We start from the raw sequence: 21105 nt of genomic DNA, 5'->3' as shown, positions 1-21105 counted from the left end.
TGAGGCCAGTTCATTGGCTATATTTAAGGGGGAGTTAGATGTGACCCTTGTGGCTAAAGGGATCAGGGGGTATGGAGAGAAGGCAGGTACAGGATACTGAGTTAGATGATCAGCCATGATCATATTGAATGGTGGTGCAGGCTCGAAGGGCCGAATGGCCTACTCCTGCACTTAATTTCTATGTTTCTATGTTTCCCTCTCCTCACCCCTCTCCCTCTCCCATTCATCCCTCTCTCCCCCACCCCCCTTCCCTCTCTACCCCACCCCCTTCCCTCTCTCCCCCGCCCCCTTCCCCCTACCCCTCTGTCCCTCTTCCACCACTCCCCCTACCCCTCCCTCCCCACTCTTCCACTTCTCTCCCCTTACCCCACCCCTCTCCCTCCCCCACCCCTCTCTCTTCCCCTCCCTTCCCCTCTCTCCCCCACCCCTTCTCCTACCCCTCTGACCCTCTTGCACCATTCCCCCGTCCCTCTTCCACCACTCCCGCTACCCCTCTACCCCTCCCTCCCTCCCCACTCTACCACTTCTCTCCCCCTTCTCTCCCTCTCCTCACCCCTCTCCCTCCCCTCTCTCCCCCACCCCCTTTCCCTCTATACACCACCCCCTTCCCTCTCTCCACCCGCCCCCTTCCTCCTACCCCTCTGTCCCTCTTCCATCACTCCCCCTACCCCTCTCCACCTCCCTCCTCACTCTTCCACCTCTCCCCCTTCCCCCTCCACTCTCCCTCCCCACTCTTTCCACTCTCTCCCCCCACCCCTCTCCCCCTCCCTCCCTCCTCCCTTCCCTCCCCATCCCCCCTCCCCCACATCTCTCTCCCCATCTCTCACCCCCTACCCCGCTCTCCTTTCCCTCCCAAATCTGTCCCATTTCCTCCTCCTCCTCTCCCCTCCCTCCCCTCTTCTCACCCCCTCTCCCCCCACCTGTGTGTTTGGGGGTGGTTAATGCGAGTGTGGTGATGCAGCCCCCCCCCCCCCCCGCAAATGCCATTGGGGAAACAGATCCAACGGGTCTGCACTTGGTCTAGTTATTATATAAAAGTCTGTGGCTTCCGCCTGCCGTCCGTCCGTCCGGCTGCCGGCTGCCTTTCTTCCATTTGATTCGTTCCATCGTGTGATGTCACAATGCCCAATGTTCACATATGTCCAATCGTATGAAGAAATACTGGATAGACTCGGCTTGTACTCGCTAGGTTTTAGAAGATTGAGGGGGGGATCTTATAGAAACCGATGTTGGGGAAGTCCAGAACAAGGGGTCACAGTTTAAGGATAAGGGGGAAATCTTCTAGGACCGAGATGAGAAAAACATTTTTCACACAGAGAGTGGTGAATCTCTGGAATTCACTGCCACAGAAGGTAGTTGAGGCCTGTTCATTGGCTATATTTAAGAGGGAGTTAGATGTGGCCCTTGTGGCTAAAGGGATCCATCTCTCTCCCCATCCCCCTCTCTCACCCCCTACCCCGCTCTCCATTCCCTCCCAAGTCTGTCCCGTTTCCTCCTCCTCCTCACCCCTCCTCCCCCCACCTGTGTGTTTGGGAGGTGGTTAATGTGAGTGTGATGCCTCAGCCCCCCCCCCCCCCCCGCCCGCAAACGCCGTTGGGGAAACAGACCCAACGGGTCTGCACTTGGTCTAGTTATATATTAAAACTCTCTGGCTGCCGCCGACCGTCCGCCGTCTGTCCGGCTGCCTGCCTTTCTTAATCAAATCCTTCTCCCCCCCCCAATATTTCAAAAAAAAACTGGATTCTCACCCATAGAAGCAGCCCCAGCCCCAGCCCCTGGTGAACGTTCCAACGTGTGATGTCACAATGCCCGATGTTCACAGATGTCCAATCGGAATGGATTCATTTACATATGCCTTTGCAGGAGCCCCAGCCCATGGTGAACGTTCCATTGTGTGATGTCACAATGCCCAATGTTCACGTATGTCCAATTGGAATGGATTCATTTACATATGCCTTTGCAGGAGCACCAGCACCTGGTGAACGTTCCATCGTGTGATGTCACAATGCCCAATGCTCAAAGACATTCTTGCCATAGAGGGAGTACAGAGAAGGTTCACCAGACTGATTCCTGTGATGTCAGGACTTTCATATGAATAAAGACTGGATAGACTCGGCTTGTACTCACTAGATTTTAGAAGATTGAGGTGGGATCTTATAGAAACTTACAAAATTCTTAAGGGGTTGGACCGGCTAGATGCAGGAAGATTGTTCCAGATGTTGGGGAAGTCCAGAACAAGGGGTCACAGTTTAAGGATAAGGGGGAAATCCTTTAGGACCGAGATGAGAAAAACATTTTTCACACAGAGAGTGGTGAATCTCTGGAATTCTCTGCCACAGTAGGTAGTTGAGGCCAGTTTATTGGCTATATTTAAGAGGGAGTTAGATGTGGCCCTTGTGGCTAAAGGGATCAGGGGGTATGGAGAGAATGCAGGTACAGGATACTGAGTTGGATGATCAGCCATGATCATATTGAATGGTGGTGCAGGCTCAAAGGGCCGAATGGCCAACTCCTGCACTTAATTTCTATGTTTCTATGTTTCCCTCTCCTCACCCCTCTCCCTCTCCCACCCATCCCTCTCTCCCCCACCCCCCTTCCCTCTCTACCCCACCCCCTTCCCTCTCTCCCCCCGCCCCCTTCCCCCTACCCCTCTGTCCCTCTTCATTCACTCCCCCTACCCCTCTCCTCCTTCCTCCCCACTCTTCCACTTCTCTCCCCCCTTCCCCCTCCACTCTCCCTCCCCACTCTTTCCCCTCTCTCCCCCTCACCCCTCCCCTCCCTCCTCCCCTCCCTCCCCATCCCCCCCTCCTCTCTCCCCATCCCCCTCTCTCACCCCCTACCCCGCTCTCCTTTCCCTCCCAAATCTGTCCCGTTTCCTCCTCCTCCTCCTCCTCTCCCCTCCCTCCCCTCTTCTCACCCCCCCTCCCCCCACCTGTGTGTTTGGTGGGTGGTTAATGTGAGTGTGATGCCGCAGCCCCCCCCCCCCCAAACGCCGTTGGGGAAACAGACCCAACGGGTCTGCACTTGGTCTAGTCTACTTTAAAATGCATAACGGGTATAGTGATGGTTAATTTACCAGTTCAATAACACAGGACCAGACTAACAATCCAGCAACAGGTGATCAAATCCCATCATTGCAACTATGGAATTTAAATTCATTTAATAATCTGGGAATGTACAAACAAAAATAATAATGATGGCATATTACCACCATTTTGGTTATTAAAATTCATGGTTCACTTTAAGTCTTATGTTTTGCAGAAGAGGAAGTCTGCAGTCTTTAACTGTTGTGAATGTAAATCACTTTCAAATGACCAGCGAGCCACTTAGTTGTATCATAAATGCCACATTAAAGTGGAGAAAAAGAATAAAAGCAGATTGGTCACAAATTCTCACAAGGCAAGGTCACCACAGCCCATTTGACGTTGTAAAATCTTCCTTGCATTGTCTGGGGAATGGTGCCTAGGCTTAGAGAGTTGACCCAGACTTGTACCAATCTCACAGTCATATCTTATGAGAATATAGGGTTAGACTTCCTTTCCATCAGTCTGCCCATTCCCTCCACAGACACCGGCTGACCTGCTGAGTTCCTCCAGCACTTCGTGTTTTGCTCAAGATTCCTAGCATTTCCCTGGGCCTCATTTTCTTTTGCAATACCTCGGTACGTGAGAAAATCCATTGGAGATGGTCGGAATGTGGTAAACGGACAGAACAAAGTAATCCTGGGAATTTTCAGCATTTAGCTCCAGACCCTGTGAAGTCTCGTAATATGGTACTCATCATGTAATTGTAGAAAACCTGGCTAAAACATTTACAATTGTGTTCAGCCAGAAGTGCTGAGTGATGAACCATCTCATCTCTACCCTGAAATGCCCACATCAGGGAATATCAAGACATGGGTGACAGATCATTGGTTATGGGATCAATTGAGAATAATAATAATATGATGCATGAAAACATCCTTGCCTTAGTACTGAATCCATCCTCTAAATCTAGTTGTACCTGTAGCCAATGCAACACAGTGACAACACTGGCATCTGGCCAAAAATATAGAACATTTTACTTGCTTTTCATGTTGGAGATACAGCGTGGAAACAGGCCCTTTGGCCCACCGAGACCATGCTGACCAGTGATCACCCCGTACACTAGCACTATCCTGCACACTAGGGATAATTTATAATTTTACAGAAGCCAATTAACCTACAAGCCTGGACATCTTTGGAGTGTGGGAGGAAACATGAGCACCCGCAGTGCTGTGATCTCAGGGGGAACGGTCCCATGTGGTCACAGGGAGAACGTACAAACTCCGTACAGCCAGCACCCGTAGTCAGGATTTAATCTAGGTCTCTGGTGCTGTAAGGCAGCAAATCTACCTATTCGCCACAGTGCTGCTCCATTTTCTAGGCATATTCTACTTACAAAAAGCAGGACAGATCTAATGAGGTTAACTTCCGCCCAGTCATTCCACTCTCAGCAAAGTGATGAAACAATGTTACTATGAGGCTGTTCCCACTCTCCAGTAACCTGCTTATCCTTGCCCAATATGTCCACTACAATCCCATCTTGTGGAATCCCTGTGTTTTCAAAATTTGCAGCAAATGCAGCCAAAATAAGTTTGTCACTTAAAAGGTCTCAATGTTTAATGATGTTGGCCTGCCTAAGTGTCTCAGTGGAGTTCCATAATAAAGATGGTATGTCATGGATCAGTAATTATTTAAGTAACTGATAATATAGACATAACCTGACACATCAGGGTTGCTTTCTGTGAACTCTTACCTAGCTCAGATATTACGTAAGTCGGAATCGCCATCCCTGTCCCCAGCCCAAAATAACTCACTGAGTCTGAAGAAGTGTCACCAGCCGAAACGTTTCCTGTCCATGCTCTCTAGAGATGCTGCCTGGCCCGTTGAGTTACTCCAGCACTTTGTGTCCGTCTCTAGTGAGGCAGAGAATTCCACAGATTCACATCTCTCTGGGTGAAAATGTTTTCGTCATCTCCATTCTAAATGGTCCACCCCTTATTCTTAAACTGTGGCCCCTGGTTCTGGACTCCCCCAACATCGGAAACATGTTTCCTGCTTCTAGCGTGTCCAATCACTTAATATTCTTATATGTCTCAATAAGATGCCCTCTCATCCTTCTAAATCCAGAGTAAACAAGCCCAGCCGCTCCATTCCATCAACATATGACAGTCCCGCCATCCCGGGAATTAACCTCATGAACCTATGCTGTACTACCTCAATTGCAAGAATGTCCTTCCTCATATATGGAGACAAAAACTGCACACAATACTCCAGGTGTGGTCTCACTAGGGCCCTGTACAACTGCAGAAGGACCTCTTGGCTGTTCTCAACTCCTCTTGTTGTGAAGGCCAACATGCCATTAGCTTTCTTCACTGCCTGCTGTACCTGCATGCTTACTTTCAGTGAGTGATGAACAAGGACCCCCAGATCTCTTTGTACTTCTCCTTTTCCCAACCTGACACCATTCAGATAATAATCTGCCTTCCCGTTTTTGCCACCAAAGTGGATAACCTCACATTTATCCACATTAAACTGCATCCGCCCACTCACCCAACCTGTCCTAGTCACCCTGCATTCTCATAGCATCCTCCTCACAGTTCACACTGCCACCCAGCTTTGTGTCATCTGCAAATGTGCTAATGTAACTTTGAATCCCTTCATCTAAATCATTGATGTATATTCTAAATAGCTGCGGTCCCAGCACCGAGCCTTGCAGTAACCCACTAGTTACTGCCTGCCATTCTGAAAGGGACCCGTTAATCCCTACTCTTTGTTTCCTGTCTGCCAACCAATTTTCTATCCATGTCAGTACCCTACCCCCAATGCAATGTGCTCCTACTAATCTCCTATGTGGGACCTTATCAAATGCTTTCTGAAAGTCCAAGTACACTACATCCACTGGCTCTTCCTTGTCCATTTTCCTTGTTACATCCTCAAAAATCCAAATGTGCCGCTATTTCATCTTTTATAATTACTTCCAGCATCTTCCCCACCACTGATATCAGGCTAACTGGTGTATAATTCCTCGTTTTCTTATTAAGCCTTTCTTAATAAGTGGGATAACATTAGCGACCCTCCAATCCACAGGAATTGATCCTGAATCAAGAGAACATTGGAATATGATCACCAATGCGTCCATGATTTCTAGAGCCATTTCTGCCACTTTGCCAGAGTATTAAGGAGATGATGATTGAAAATATTCCAAATAACAAAAAACATCTTGCACGGTCCCTGCACAATAGAGGGCAAACCAGAGTGGAGCTGAGTTACAGAATCAAAGAGGTGCTGTGGGAAATTCTGGGAAGATGACCTATCAGCATCACCAGAAAGTAGAAACAAGGAACTGAAGATGATAGTTTACACAAAAAGACACAAATTGCTGGTTTAACTCAGCAGGTCAGACAGTATCTCTGGAAAACATGGATAGGTGACGGTTCTGGTCTGAAGAAGAAACTAAAACTTCCGGTGGCGCCATGGAGCAGTAAGAGGCGCTCCATTTAGCTCCGCTCCCAAAAAGGACCGATTTAAAAACACTCACCAGGTATACCTGACGTCGTGTAAGTGACGTCATCAGAAATCGTCGCAAACTGACGGGGATACCGGTACTTTTAAATGAGCAAACCTAATTTACCGAAGCGGCCCCCGACAAGACCTCTAACCAGACTGCGGCTCGCTCAAGACTTGGAGAAAACAACACCTCAAACAACACCTGAAGGATCTGAAGAGGAAACTGAAGGACAAAGATTTATTGCTGCTATGGAAGGAAAAGTAAAAGAACAAGAACAATCTTTAAGAGAAGCTGTGACAAAGGACTTTGGTGAGATTTTGCATATGAGCTTTCCTAGCTGTCTACTCAGCTGGGAAAGTTAGAAACAGGAATGGACGTCGGGAACAATGATATTTGTAATAGAATTGGTATTCTACAGGACCGTACTGAAGAAGTAGATACCGATCAGTACATAAAACCTATAAACGTATTGACTACTTCCTAGTTGACACGAAATTAATACCCTTTACAACTAACCCTAAATACCATATTAGTATGTTTTCCGATCATTCTCCACTAACCTTTTCCTTAAAACTAGAAGGAATGTTTAATAAAAAATCGTTCTGGAGGTTCAAGGATCAAATACTAAACAATCCGGACAGTTGTAAATATTTAAAACAACAGATGGAACTCTTTTTTGAGACAAATGATATCCCAGACATCTCACCCTCCCTATTATGGGAATTTGTTAAGGCTTTTATTAGAGGTTCTATCATTTCATACCAAGCTTATCAAAATAAAAAGAATAGGACGGAACAATTGCAACTAGAAGAACAGATTAGACAACTTGATTTAGAAAACGCGATAGATCCAACTATAGATAAACACAACAAGATAGCAATATTGAAATTTAAACTAAACCAAATTTTATCTGCAAGAGTTATCAGATTATTTCAAATTACAAAACAGAAACATTTCGAATTTGGTGACAAACCACATAAACATTTAGCATGCCAGCTGAGAAAAGTCAAAAAGGATCAGACTATTCTAAAAATTAAATCAGATAAAGGTGAATTGTTAACGCTTCCAAAAGACATTAACGAAAGATTTGCCCAATTTTATCAAAATTTATACACATTCAAAACATCAGCAGATAGCAGAAAAATTACAAACTTTCTGGACAACTGTAAACTCCCAACACTTAACCCGCTGGAACAAGAGGAATTAGGAGCACAGATTTCAATTAAAGAAATAGAAGAGACAATCAACTCACTGAAGAACGGTAAAACACCAGGACCAGGCATGTTCAGTAACGAATTTTATAAAAAATTTCACGAGGTCATTTCCCCACGTTTACACAAGCTTTATACATATGTATTTAAAGAACAGACATTACCACAAACACTAGCTGAATCAACTATCACACTTATACCCAAAAAATATAAAGATCTAGAAGACCCCGGTTCATACAGAGCAATTGCCCTGCTAAATACAGATCAGAAAACTTTGGCAAGAAGATTAAGTAAATACGTTAATAAATTAATACATTCGGATCAAACGGGGTTCATACACAAGAGACATTCATTTAATAATTTGAGATGCCTTTTTAACATAATGTACTCACATAGAACTAAAGAAGAAGACTTATCAATTATTTCATAATTTCATAACATTCATGGCTATAATACTAAACACTCCAATAATAAAATATCATTATATGCAGATGATGTAATATTATATATCACCAATTCACAAGTTAGTATTCCAAATATATTAAATCTTATAGAGGAATTCGGCTCCTTCTCAGGATATAGAATAAACTGGAACAAAAGTGAAATTATGGCAATAAAACCTCAAGAGCTGATACACCTTTTAAAATTCCCTTTCAGAATTGCTACAGAAAAATTTAAATATCTGGGTGTTCAGGTAACCAGAAAATATACTTCTTTATTCAATGCAAACTTTCCGCCTTTAGTTACCAAATTAAACGCACTTATTCAATTCTGGAAAACACTTCCGATGTCTCTAATAGGCAGAATAAATGCCATAAAAATGATTTTCCTCCCACAAATTCTCTATTTATTTTAATCATTACCGATATACCTACCTAAAATTTTTTTTTTAAATCTTGATTCCAGGATTACAAACTTTATCTGGGATTATAAAACACATAGAATTCATAAACGACATCTATGTAAACCCAAAGAAATGGGTGGATTGGCTCTCCCCAATATCTTATACTATTATTGGGCAACGAATATTAAAAATGTAATTTATTGGCTGGATAACGCATGCCAACAGGTAGACTGGTTAATAATAGAGAGAGAGGATTGCTCGGCTTTTAATATAGGTAGGCGCGATTCTTCTCTCCCCAACAAAGTTGAAGAACACATTATATGAGAAAAATCCGATTATTCACAGCACTTTACGAATCTGGAGACAAGTAAAATCAACTTTTAAACAAAGAAATTTATCTCTTCTTTCACCAATTGCTAATAACATGTCGTTTAAGCCATCTATTATAGATAAAACGTTTATTTATTGGGAAAGACTAGGAATTAAAAAGCTTGGAGATCTGTACGAGATGGATCTCCTGTCATTTCAGAAATTACAGTCGAAATACAGTCTGAAAGCTAATCAATATTTTAGATATCTTCAAATTCGAGATTATTTGAAAACATATACCCATGATTATCAAACTCTGCTGCCAGATATATTAGACGAAGGTATGAATAAAAATTCAGTCAAACAATCTAACATCATACTTGTATAATACCCTTCTAAATATAGAAATTCCATCGTCAGATGCAATTAGAAGAGAATGGGAAGAGGAATGGGAAGAGGAATTAGGCCCAAAAATTTCCAAAGACAGATGGGAAATTATATATACATAATCGTTCGATTAATGTTGGACATATTTTAATCCAATTCAAAATACTCCACAGACTCTACTACTCAAAGGCTAAACTGAATAAGATTCTTTCAAATGTATCTCCTATTTGTGACAAATGTCTCCTTCAAGAAGCAACTATAACACATTCCTTTGCCTCTTGCATAAAACGACATAACTTTTGGAAAGGAATCTTTGAGATTTTGAAACATTAAAAACAAAACTGGACCCCCATACAGAACTGATTATTTTCGGAACAGCAGAAGCCTGCCCTGAGCTATCAATATTTCAAAGACGTTTCCTTAATTATGGCCTGATAACGGCGAAAAAACATACAAAGTTTGGAAAAAAACAGCTGCCCCTACTCTTAAAATGTGGATTACTAACATGTCTGAGACGCTACATCTTGAAAATATGAGACTTGTCTTAGCAGGAAAATCAGAGCAATTTTCGAAGACATGGATTCCATTCATTGATTCATTACAAGGATAGTATGGTGCAACACAACTTTGGAATTAAACCGATTTACTGACTGGGTGATGGGTGGGGAGAGAAATGAAGCAGGTATATCAACGGTATATTCCGTTTTTGTCTTTTTATTTCTTTACGTTTTTCCTATTTCTTTTACTTACTCACTCTTCGACTGCACTCATTTGGTAGTTTAGGGGTTCTATTCTTACACATTCACTTTCTCTTTCATTCTCTTTCTTTCTTGCTCTTTCTCTCTTTTTCTATTTCATCTTTGCTAAAATTAAAATTGAAGCTGTACAATAAATGTATTATGTCATATGTCGCGGTTTATACTTTTGTACTGCTTCTAATAAAAAATATTTAAATTTAAAAAAAAGAAAGCATTTCTGGAAAACATGGATAGGTGACGGTTCTGGTCTGAAGAAGGGTCCCGACCCGAAATGTCACCCATCCATGTTCTCCAGACACGAAACGTCACCTATCCATGTTATCCAGAGATGTTGCCTGACCCGCTGAGTTACTCTAGCACCTATGTCCTTTCAGGAAACGTCGCTGTTGTCCATTAGTTCTCTGTCCATTATCTGATATCTTATACCTTATACCATTTGATCTTACTTTTTGCAGGGATTTTGTGAAATAGCTCAGTTTATCAGCAACATCAGTTCAGAACACGTGCACTCATAAGAAAGTCTCATGAGATTTAGAAAATGGTGACAATCTTAGATTTACTGTTTGTATATAGATTTTTGACTGCCATTAGATTTACTAGATCACAAATGACAGGTGTTAAGTTACTTGTGAGTATAACATGTTTCCATCTGTTTGTACAGTGTTGCTTATTTCTCATTACAAGGATGGTACCATGATTCTTCTTCTTTTCGTGTCCATCTTGTTACAAATGTTGACCTCGCTGTAATCGTCCGTCCTGAAAAGGACACAAGCTTCCGGCGACAATCAGTGGAAGCCATCACTTGTCGCAATAGATGATGGTGGTAGCAGAGTTAGCTCAGGATACTTCCAGTTTCCAGCCTGCGATGTGGACGCTTCTGCTATGGGGCCGGTAATGTGATGGATAATGCTTTGTATATTAGTTCTTAACACCAATTATTAATTTGAGATTAGTGAGGTTGCTATTACCTTAAACAAATGTGCCCAATGATTAACCCTTGCAATATTTTTACTCTGCCTCAGTTCAGATGAGTGTCAATTGCCAGCATAAACATAGGACTGTAAGAAATTGCAGAGAAATGTGGACGCAGACCAGACCATTACACAAACCAACCTCCCTTCCATCGACTCCATCTACACTTCACGCTGCCTCCGCAAGGCCACCAGCATAATCAAGGATGAGTCTCGCCCAGACACACACTCTTCTCCCCTCTCCCATCAGACAAGAAGTACCTAAGTTTCACCCCAGTTGTCATCAGGCAACTGAACCATCCAATCAACCAGAGAGCGGTCTTGAGCTACCATCCACCATAATGGAGACCTTCAGACTATCTTTAATCGTAGTTTATCATACTTTATCTTGTATTATATGTTATTCCCTTTATCCTGTATCTGCACACAGTGATCGGCTCGATTGTAATCATGTATAGTCTTTCCGCTGACTGGATAGCACGCAACAAAAAGCTATTCATTGTACCTCGGTACACGTGAAAATTAACTAATATGTTTTACTCTTGCATGGTACAAGAGGAATGGGCCACACAATAGATATCAGTGCAGAATATCCTTGGAACAATGTCATGTCATTGGTCCAGATATCTTCAGCTGCTCCATCAACAACCATCCTACCACAGTGAGATGCAAATGTAGATTACTGATGATTGCATGATGCTCAGCATATGGATATGCAGGGAATAGAGGGATATCGATTATGTTGCAGGCAGAGTTGGTCTTGATATTGTGTTTAGCACAGACATTGTGGGCTGAAAAGCCGGTTCTTAAGATGTATTTTATCTATGTAATATGCTAGATTCATTGTTGTCAAGTGTACCGAGGTGTACAAGAGCTCAGAGTTCTCAGCATTGCAGCACATCAGTTCCAAAGAAAGAAGGAGAATGGAGGTTCAGTATGTAAGACTGTAAGGCCATTTAAGACCGAGATGAGAAAAACTTTTTCACCCAGAGTTGTGAATTTGTGGAATTCCCTGCCACAGAGGGCAGTGGAGGCCAAATCACTGGATGGATTTAAGAGAGAGTTAGATAGAGCTCTCGGGGCCAGTGGAATCAAGGGATATGGGGAGAAGGCAGGCACGGGTTATTGATTGGGGACGATCAGCTATGATCACAATGAATGGCGGTGCTGGCTTGAAGGGCCGCATGGCCTCCTCCTGCACCTATTTTCTATGTTTCTATGTTTCTAAGCATATTGCAGACAGCCATTTAATATATTTTTTAATATATTAAAGGAATCAAAGGATATGGTTTTAATTTAGGAAGGTGATACTGGGGTAACTGATCAGGCAATACTTTACTGATAGACAAAGCGGACAAACAATATTATAATTTCCATATAAATAATTCATACAATATTATCATTTCCAGCATTATAAATCTTTTCCTTAATCCTATATAGAGCTGTTGTTAACAATTGTAGTCTCCAATTGGAGAGGGAGAAAGGTAGATCGGAGGTGTCAGTGTTACAGTTAAATAAAGGGGACTATGGAGCCATGAGGGAGGAGCTGGCCAAAGTTTACTGGAAAGATACACTAGCAGGGATGACAGTGGAACAACAATGGCAGGTATTTCTGGGAATAATACAGAAGGTGCATTCCAAAAGGGAAGAAAGATTCCAAGGGGAGTAAGGGGCGACCGTGGCTGACAAAGGACGTCAGGGACAGTATAAAAATAAAAGAGAAGACGTACAACGTAGCAAAGATGAGCGGGAAGCAAGAGGATTGGGTAATGTTTAAAGAGCAACAGAAGATAACTAAAAAGGCGATACGGGGAGAAAAGATGAGGTACGAAGGTAAGCTAGACAAGAATATAAAGGAGGATAGTAAAAGCTTCTTTAGGTATGTGAAGAGGAAAAAAATGGTTAAGACCAAATATGGACCCTTGAAGACTGAAAAAGGTGAATTTATTATAGGGAACAAGGGAATGGCAGATGAGTTGAACAGGTACTTTGGATCTGTCTTCACTAAGGAGGACACAACCAATCTTCCTGATATACTAGTTGCCAGAGGATCTGGGGTGACGGAGGAACTGAAGAAAATCCACATTAGGCAGGAAATGGTGCTGGGTAGACTGATAGGACTGAAGGCTGATAAATCCCCAGGGCCTGATGGTCTGCATCCCATGGTACTTAAGGAAGTGGCTCTAGAAATCTTGGATGCATTGGTGATAATTTTCTAATGTTCTATAAATTCAGTATCAGTTCCTGTGGATTGGAGGGGAGCTAATGTTATCCCACTTTTTAAGAAAGGCTGGAGAGAGGAAAGAAGGAATTATAGACCAGTTAGCCTGACCGGTGGTGGGGAAGATGCTGGAGTCAATTATAAAAGATGAAATAGCAGCACATTTGGATAGCAGTAACCGGATCGGTCCGAGTCAGCATGGATTTATGAAGGGGAAATCATACTTGACTAATCTTCTGGAATTTTTTCAGGATGTGGCTAGGAAAATGGACGAGAGCCAGTGGATGTAGCTTACTTAGACTTTCAGAAAGCATTTGATAAGGTCCCACACAGGAGATTAGTGGACAAAATTAGGGCACATGGTATTGGGGGTAGAGTACTGACATGGATAGAAAATTAGTTGGACGACAGGAAACAAAGAGTAGGGATTAACGGGTCCCTTTCAGAATGGCTTGCAGTGACTAGTGGGGTACCGCAAGGCTTGGTGCTGGGACCGCAGCTATTTACAATATACATCAATGATTTAGATGAAGGGATTCAAAGTAACATTAGCAAATTTGCAGATGACACAAAGCAGGGTGGCAGTGTGAACTGTGAGGAGGATGCTATGAGAATGCAGGGTTACATGGACAGGTTGGGTGAGTGGGGAGATGCATGGCAGATGAAGTTTAATGTGGATAAATGTGAGGTTATCCACTGGTGGCAAAAAAAAGAAGGCAGATTACTATCTAAATGGTGTCAAGTTGGGAAAAGGGGAAGTACAACGGGATCTGGGGGTCCTTGTTCATTAGTCAATGAAAGTAAGCATTCAAGTACAGCAGGCAGTGAAGAAAGCGAATGGCATGTGGGCCTTTATAACAAGAGGAGTTGAGTATAGGAGCAAAGAGGTCCTTCTGCAGTTGTATAGGGCCCTAGTGAGCCCACACCTGGAGTATTGTGTGCAGATTTTGTCTCCAAATTTGAGGAAGGACATTGTTGCTATTGAGGGAGTGCAACATAGGTTAACAAGGTTAATTCCCGGGATGGCGGGACTGTCATATGCTGAGAGAATGGAGCGGCTGGGCTTGTATAGTCTGGAATTTAGGTTAAGAGGGGATCTTATTGAAACATATAAGATTATTAAGGGTTTGAGGAGACGAGGAAACACTTTTTCTCACAGAGAGTAGTGAGTCTGTGGGATTCTCTGCCTCAGAGGGCGGTGGAGGCTGGTTCTCTGGCTACTTTCAAGAGAGAGCTAGATAGGGCTCTTAAAGATAGCGGAGTCAAGGGATATGGGGAGAAGGCAGGAACGGGGTACTGATTGGGGATGATCAGCCATGATCACATTGAATGGCGGTGCTGGCTCGAAGGGCCGAATGACCTACTCCTACACCTATTGTCTATTGTCTATTAACACCAACTTAACTTCAATGAAGTGTTAAAAGAAGCTCCAAGTAGCAGTGGAAACCGCTTATGTTAAGGCAGAAGACTACAAAGTTCTATCAATGCATTTGCATCAATATATCTGTATTTGAATTAAGTTCTATTGAAATATCATCACATTGAAATATATATTTTGTTTCTTACCCACAGATGCCAGACCTGGGGTGAATCTCGAACAATGAAAAGACAGAGTATAGGAAGGCGATAGAGAATCTAACAACATTGTATCAACACAACGACCTCTCCTTCAATGTCAAAATTGAAAATGGCTGGTCCTCGACTTCAGGAATACAGACACGTGTTTACATTAATGGTGTTGAAGCGTGGATGTAAATATCGCCAACAATTTGACGATATGGTCAAGAAAACACACCAATGCCTCTACTTCCTCAAAAGAAATTTGCCTTGTCCCCAATTTTCCCCAGTTTTCTACAGATGCACCATAGAAAGCATTCTATTAGGATGTATCATTGCTTGGTGTGGCAACTACTCTGCCCAACTGAATGAACAGGAGGCCACATGTGGAGGAGGCCACATCAGGAACAACAGCAAATGCGCATCTACTGCATCTGGTGTTCATGATGTGGCCTCTTGTACATCGGCGAGAACAAGCGCAGACTCAGCGACCGTTTTGTCGAACACTTGCACTCAGTTTACCAAGGTCTACTGGGTCACCCGGTTCCTAACCATTTTAACTCCCCTTCCTATTCCCACACTAAACTTTCTGTCCTGGGCCTCCTCCATTGCCAGAGTGAGGTTATGCGCAAACTGGATGGGCAGCACCTAATATATTCCGCTTGGGTAGTTTATAACCCCTCCTGGACTTGCACCTATTCTTCTCCTTTCCCTCTCCTGCAGCTGCATTCCTTCCTCTGGTTTTGCATTTTGCAACTCTTCAATCCTATTAGGACACAATGTGCTGGAGTAACTCAGCAGATCAGGTAGCATCTCTGGGGAACATAGATGGGTAATGTTTTGGGTCGTGACCCTTCTTCCGACTTCCCACATCTTAAATCCTTTTGCCTCACATCTTCCATTTTAATCTCTGACTTTTGCTCCAACCACCTTCCCCCCCCCCCCCCCCCCTCCCCCTCCCCCACCGCTTTCGCCTGTGTTCGCCTATTACCTTGATTGGTCCTGCCTCTCCTCTCTCCCAGCTATCTTCCCCCCTGCACCCCCCCACCAGAGTCTGGAGAAGGGTCCTGACCCAAAACCTAGCCTAGCCATGTTCTCCAGATATGCTGCCTGACCCCCTGAGTTACTCCAGCACTTTGTGTCCTAAATTGAGAATTAGGGAGCTAACAGTAAAGGAGACACAAATGCTGGAGTAACTCAGCGGGTCAGGCAGCATCTCTGGAGAAAATGGATAGGTGACGTTTCAGGTTGAGACCTTTCTTCAGACTGAGAGCCAGGGGAGAGGTAAACTAGAGGTATGAGAGACTAGAGAAACTAGAGAGACTGGTTTCGTGGCCGACCGATTGTCGCATTCATGTGGGACTGTTCTGTACTTGAGAGCGCACCTTCTTCAAACCAAGGAAGGATACTGTTGAGATGACAAACGTGGGAGAATCTTGGTCAGTTCAGGCTGCCAGGGTACAGAATGCTGCAATTTCAGTGCTGGCTATGTCTTTATCTTCTTTATGTTAACGCAGAGGGATGTGTCAGAGGGAACTGAAAGATAGGAAATATGCCGTCATTAATAAAGCAAGCATCACGTGCAAAGTTCTGCATGATAGAAACAGACTAAATTACCAATAACTGTACTGATTTATACACAATGATCTAAAATGGGTCAAAGATCGATTACAGATAATCTAACTTCATTGGTCACGCATCTGCAGTTTAAGTTAAGTACGATCATGATCGGTCAATTTGATAATACCAGGAGCAAGTCCATTTAATGATTCATACATTGGCATTGTTAAGTACAAAGGGCATATCCACATCCACCAAGATGTCAGCTGCCCAGATCTTTGTCCTTTGTCCATGCCGTATCTCTAAAATAATAACTAAAAACGTGACAATTATAACACTAAAATTTAAAGTGAAGGAAAATTTGCGGTAACTGAAGCAATGTGGGGTTTTGGTTAAGGTCCAGCACAGTGAGTGGGCAATGCTAATTCTTCTAATTCTGAAGTCAAACAAAACTGTGCAGTAGATAATAGACAATAGACAAAAGACAATAGGTGCAGGAGTAGGCCATTCATCCCTTCGAGCCAGCACCGCCTTTCAATGTGATCGTGGCTGATCATCCCCAATCAGTACCCTGCTCCTGCCTTCTCCCCATATCCCCTGACTCCGAGCTCTATCGAGCTATTTCTTGAAAGTATCCGGAGAACCGGCCTCCACCGCCATCTGAGGCAGAGAATTCCACAGACTCACAACTCTCTGAGTGAAAAAGTGTTTCCTCATCTCCGTTCTAAATGGCTTGCCCCTTATTCTTAAACTGTGGCCCCTGGTTCTGGACTCCCCCAACATCGGGAACATGTTTCCTGCCTCTAGCGTGTCCAAGCCCTTAATAATCTTATATGTTTCAATAAGATCCCCTCTCACCCTTCTAAACTCCAGAGTATACAAGCCCAGCCACTCCATTCTCTCAGCATATAACTGTCCCGCCAACCCAGGAATTAACCTTGTAAACCTACGCTGCACTCCCTCAATAGCAAGAATGTCCTTCCTCAGCTGCACTCCCTCAATAGCAAGAATGTCCTTCCTCAAATTAGGGGACCAAAACTGCACGCAATACTCCAGGTGTGGTCCCACTAGGGCCCTGTACAACTGCAGAAGGACCTCTTTGCTCCTATACTCAACTCCTCTTGTTATGAAGGCCAACATGCCATTCGCTTTCTTCACTGCCTGCTGAACCTGCATGCTTACTTTCATTGACTGATGAACAAGAACCCCCAGATCCCGTTGTACTTCCCCTTTTCCCAACTTGACACCATTTAGATAATTATCTGCCTTCCTGTTTTTGCTACAAAAGTGGATAACCTCACATTTATCCACATTAAACTGCATCTGCCCACTCACCCAACCTGTCCAAGTCACCCTGCATTCTCATAAAATCCTCCTCACAGTTCACACTGTCACCCAGCTTTGTGTCATCTGCAAATTTGCTAATGTTACTTTGAATCCCATCATCTAAATCATTGATGTATATTGTAAATAGCTGCGGTCCCAACACTGAGCCTTGTGGTACCCCACTAGTCACTGCCTGCCATTCTGAAAGGGACCCATTAATAAGTAAAGCAGTTAATTTAAAATCACTGAATAAAACTGTAGATTGGATAGCATCTGTCTGGTTGGTTCCTCTTTCAAACAGAGTTTGTGTACAGCACGCCCGAAATAGACCAAACCCAGGTCATGGCATGCATCGATGCCTCGCAGGGTTTCAGAACTTGGCTGAACTATGTAAAATAGCAAGTCCTTGGTCTGTTCATTGATGGTACATTTGAAATCGGCTTTGCCCAGTGGGTGACGAATTTCCCCTCCGTAAGCATGTAGAGTGGAGGAGTCTTTTTTCATGAGCTCAGTGGTTCTTATCTTGTTGAACACTTTGAGTGACATGACGTTTACGTGGGTGCCGGTATCGACTTTGGCGATCAGTGGTTTGTTATTGATTATCATGGTCACCGCAGGAACAGTCACTTTGCCTGGGGTGCGCAGGTTTAGGGAATGTACGGTAGACTCAGTGTCTGTGTTATCAGAGTCGCTCCCGCTGGAAGATTCGTCATGTTCATGGGAATCAGACTCGGACGGGTCTTGTTGAATCAGGTGCAGCTTCGTCCTTGGAACTGTACTCCCACTAAATCGACAACAATTAGCAAAGCGGTTGAGTTTTTTGCAATTATGACATACTTTCCCATGGGCTTACGCAAAATTGGCGCCCCCTGGGGTGGAAATAGTTACAGTTCGTGCACCTCGTGTTAGGCATGTTCTGAGCTTTGCTGGACGCATTGAGAAATCTTTGCGGAGAGTAACTAGCCAAATTCACATAGAACTGTTGATTAGCATTCGCGCTATCAAAATCAGCCAGTGGTGCCACACTCAGCCATCCGACAAGCATGAGTAGCTTGCTCTAAAGTCAGTTCTGCATTCCGCAGCAGTTCAGCTCGCAGCTTGCGGTTGCTCATTCCTCCCACAATTTTATCGCGAACGAACTCATTTGTCAAGTTACCAAATCTGCATCGAGAGCTGATGTGTCTCAGGTCACTGATGAATCGTTCTGCAGGCTCATCAGCCTGTTGCATACAAGCAAATAATCTTGTTCTCTCAAGGATTCTGTGAGACGGCAGGTCACATCGTTCTCTAAACTTCCTCAGCAACACCATAGAGTTGTCAATAGATTCAGCTGGCACCAATGCCTGTCCATTCCCATCCAGTTGAGCAGGTGCAAATTCGAACAAGTCAGCGCGGATCATAGCCTCCGGACCCGCTAAATTCAACAATAGTGAAGCCTTCAAATCGTCGGGATCGTTTCGGTGAACGATGCGGATATAATGAGAGTAGTCCTTCTCAAACATTCGCTATCGCTCGGCGATATCAGAATCAAATACGAGCGGGCTAGGCTTTCGACAAGAGTTAGCCATGTCCTCAACTCACAAAAAAACACGCAAATAAAAACTGATAAATGAAATAAATTGCGGTAAACAGACGCGGGGTAGACCCGATTATCTGAGCTGTCTATTGACAAAAAACAATATCCAATTCCATAACCACAGAATCTATATGCACAGTTGTCAGGAACCAAACTTTGTACCAAACTGGACAGGTCCCATGGCAACACTTCTGGACAGGCGAGTTGGTGATACTGAACAGTGAGGTTTAGGTTTATTATTGTCATAAAGAGGCAAATGACCTTAAAACTTTCAAAGGTTTACGAAAGAACTGCAGGTGCTTGAAAAATCAAAGGTAGACAAAAAAGCTGGAGTAACTCAGCGGGTGAGGCAGCATCTATGGAGCGAAGGAATAGGCGATGTTTTGGGTCGATTCTGAAGAAGGGTCTCGACCCGAAACGTTGCATATTCCTTCACTCCGTAGATGCTGCCTCACCCGCTGAGTTTCTCCAGCTTTTTTGTCTACCTTAAAACTGTCAAATGGAATTAAATCAGTGAGATATTTCAAGTGGTAATGGAACACTTATTGTGGGAAGAATCTATCTATTTATGTTGCCACTTTCAGGGAGCTTTGGACTTAAACCCCAGGATCCCTCTGTTCATTGATGCTGCTGAGTGTCATACCATTAACTGTATATTTTCCCCTTACATTTGACCTCCCAAAGTAGAACACTTCGCACTTGCATGGATTAAACTCCATTTGCCATTTTTCCACTCATTTCTGTAGCTGATCTACATCCCACTGTATACCTTGACACCTTTCCACACAGTCCACAACCACAGCAATCTTGGTCAAATTTACTAACCAACCCTTCTATTTTTATGTCCAAGTCATTTATATATATTCCAAACATCAGAGGTCCAAGCACAGATTTCTGCGGAACTCCACTGGTCGAAGACCTCCAGCCTGAATATTGTCCTTCCAATACAATCCTCCGTCTTCTATCAGTAAGCCAGTTCTAAATCTCTACAACCAAGTCACTTTGAATCCCATGCATTTTAATCTTCCGGATCAGCCTACCATTGGCCGGTACTAAATGCGATGGATCTGATGAATGTGAAAGAGCTCCAATCTTTCAAGAAAGAACATCAAACATTACAGCACAGGAACAGGCCCTTTGGACTGCAATGTCCATGCTGAACATGTTAAACTAATCTCATCTGCCCGCACTTGGGGGTGCGGTGGGAGCACTCAGTTCAGTAAATACGATCATGGATGACCTTAAGCTGCTTATGGGCATCTTAAGCTTGAAAACCGCCATTGCAATGATCTGTTTCTCTTTCCACAGATGATACTTGACCTGCTGTGTTTTTTTATTTCAGGTTTCCAGCATCTACAGTTTCCTTGGATATTTATACAACATTGATTGGGCTTGTTTCTCTGGCAACCATTGCTCCACGGAGTACAAATCATCCAATCAGAACATCACAGCTGATACTCGATCATGGCTGCCAAATGGAAAAGCACAGACCTGAAATGTGATAAGATTGCCTGTGACACAAATTACTGGAGTAACTCAGTCAGGCAGTATCTCTGGAGAAAAGGAACAGGTGATGTTTCAGGTTGAGACCCTTCTTCAGATGTTTTGCCTGTTCTACTTATTCCAGTCTATGAGTGCGCCTTGCCAAAATGGCAGGAACGTAGGGACGGCATCAGCATAATCTCCGGCCTTTCTGGTGTAGTGAACTAACCATAAATCAAACCTGTCCAAAGTGGGGTCATGGGTCACTATTCTGCAGCAGTGTATCTCACTGATGCTTCTGCCCAGTTCACGTGATGGTCCATGAGAAATTAAAAAATGCACATTGTTGGACTAACGTATTGGGTCTGGCAG

The sequence above is a fragment of the Amblyraja radiata genome, chromosome 6 (genome assembly GCF_010909765.2).
Source record: "Amblyraja radiata isolate CabotCenter1 chromosome 6, sAmbRad1.1.pri, whole genome shotgun sequence".
Taxonomy (NCBI): Eukaryota; Metazoa; Chordata; class Chondrichthyes; order Rajiformes; family Rajidae; genus Amblyraja; species Amblyraja radiata.
Note: the sequence above shows the minus strand (reverse complement) of the source record.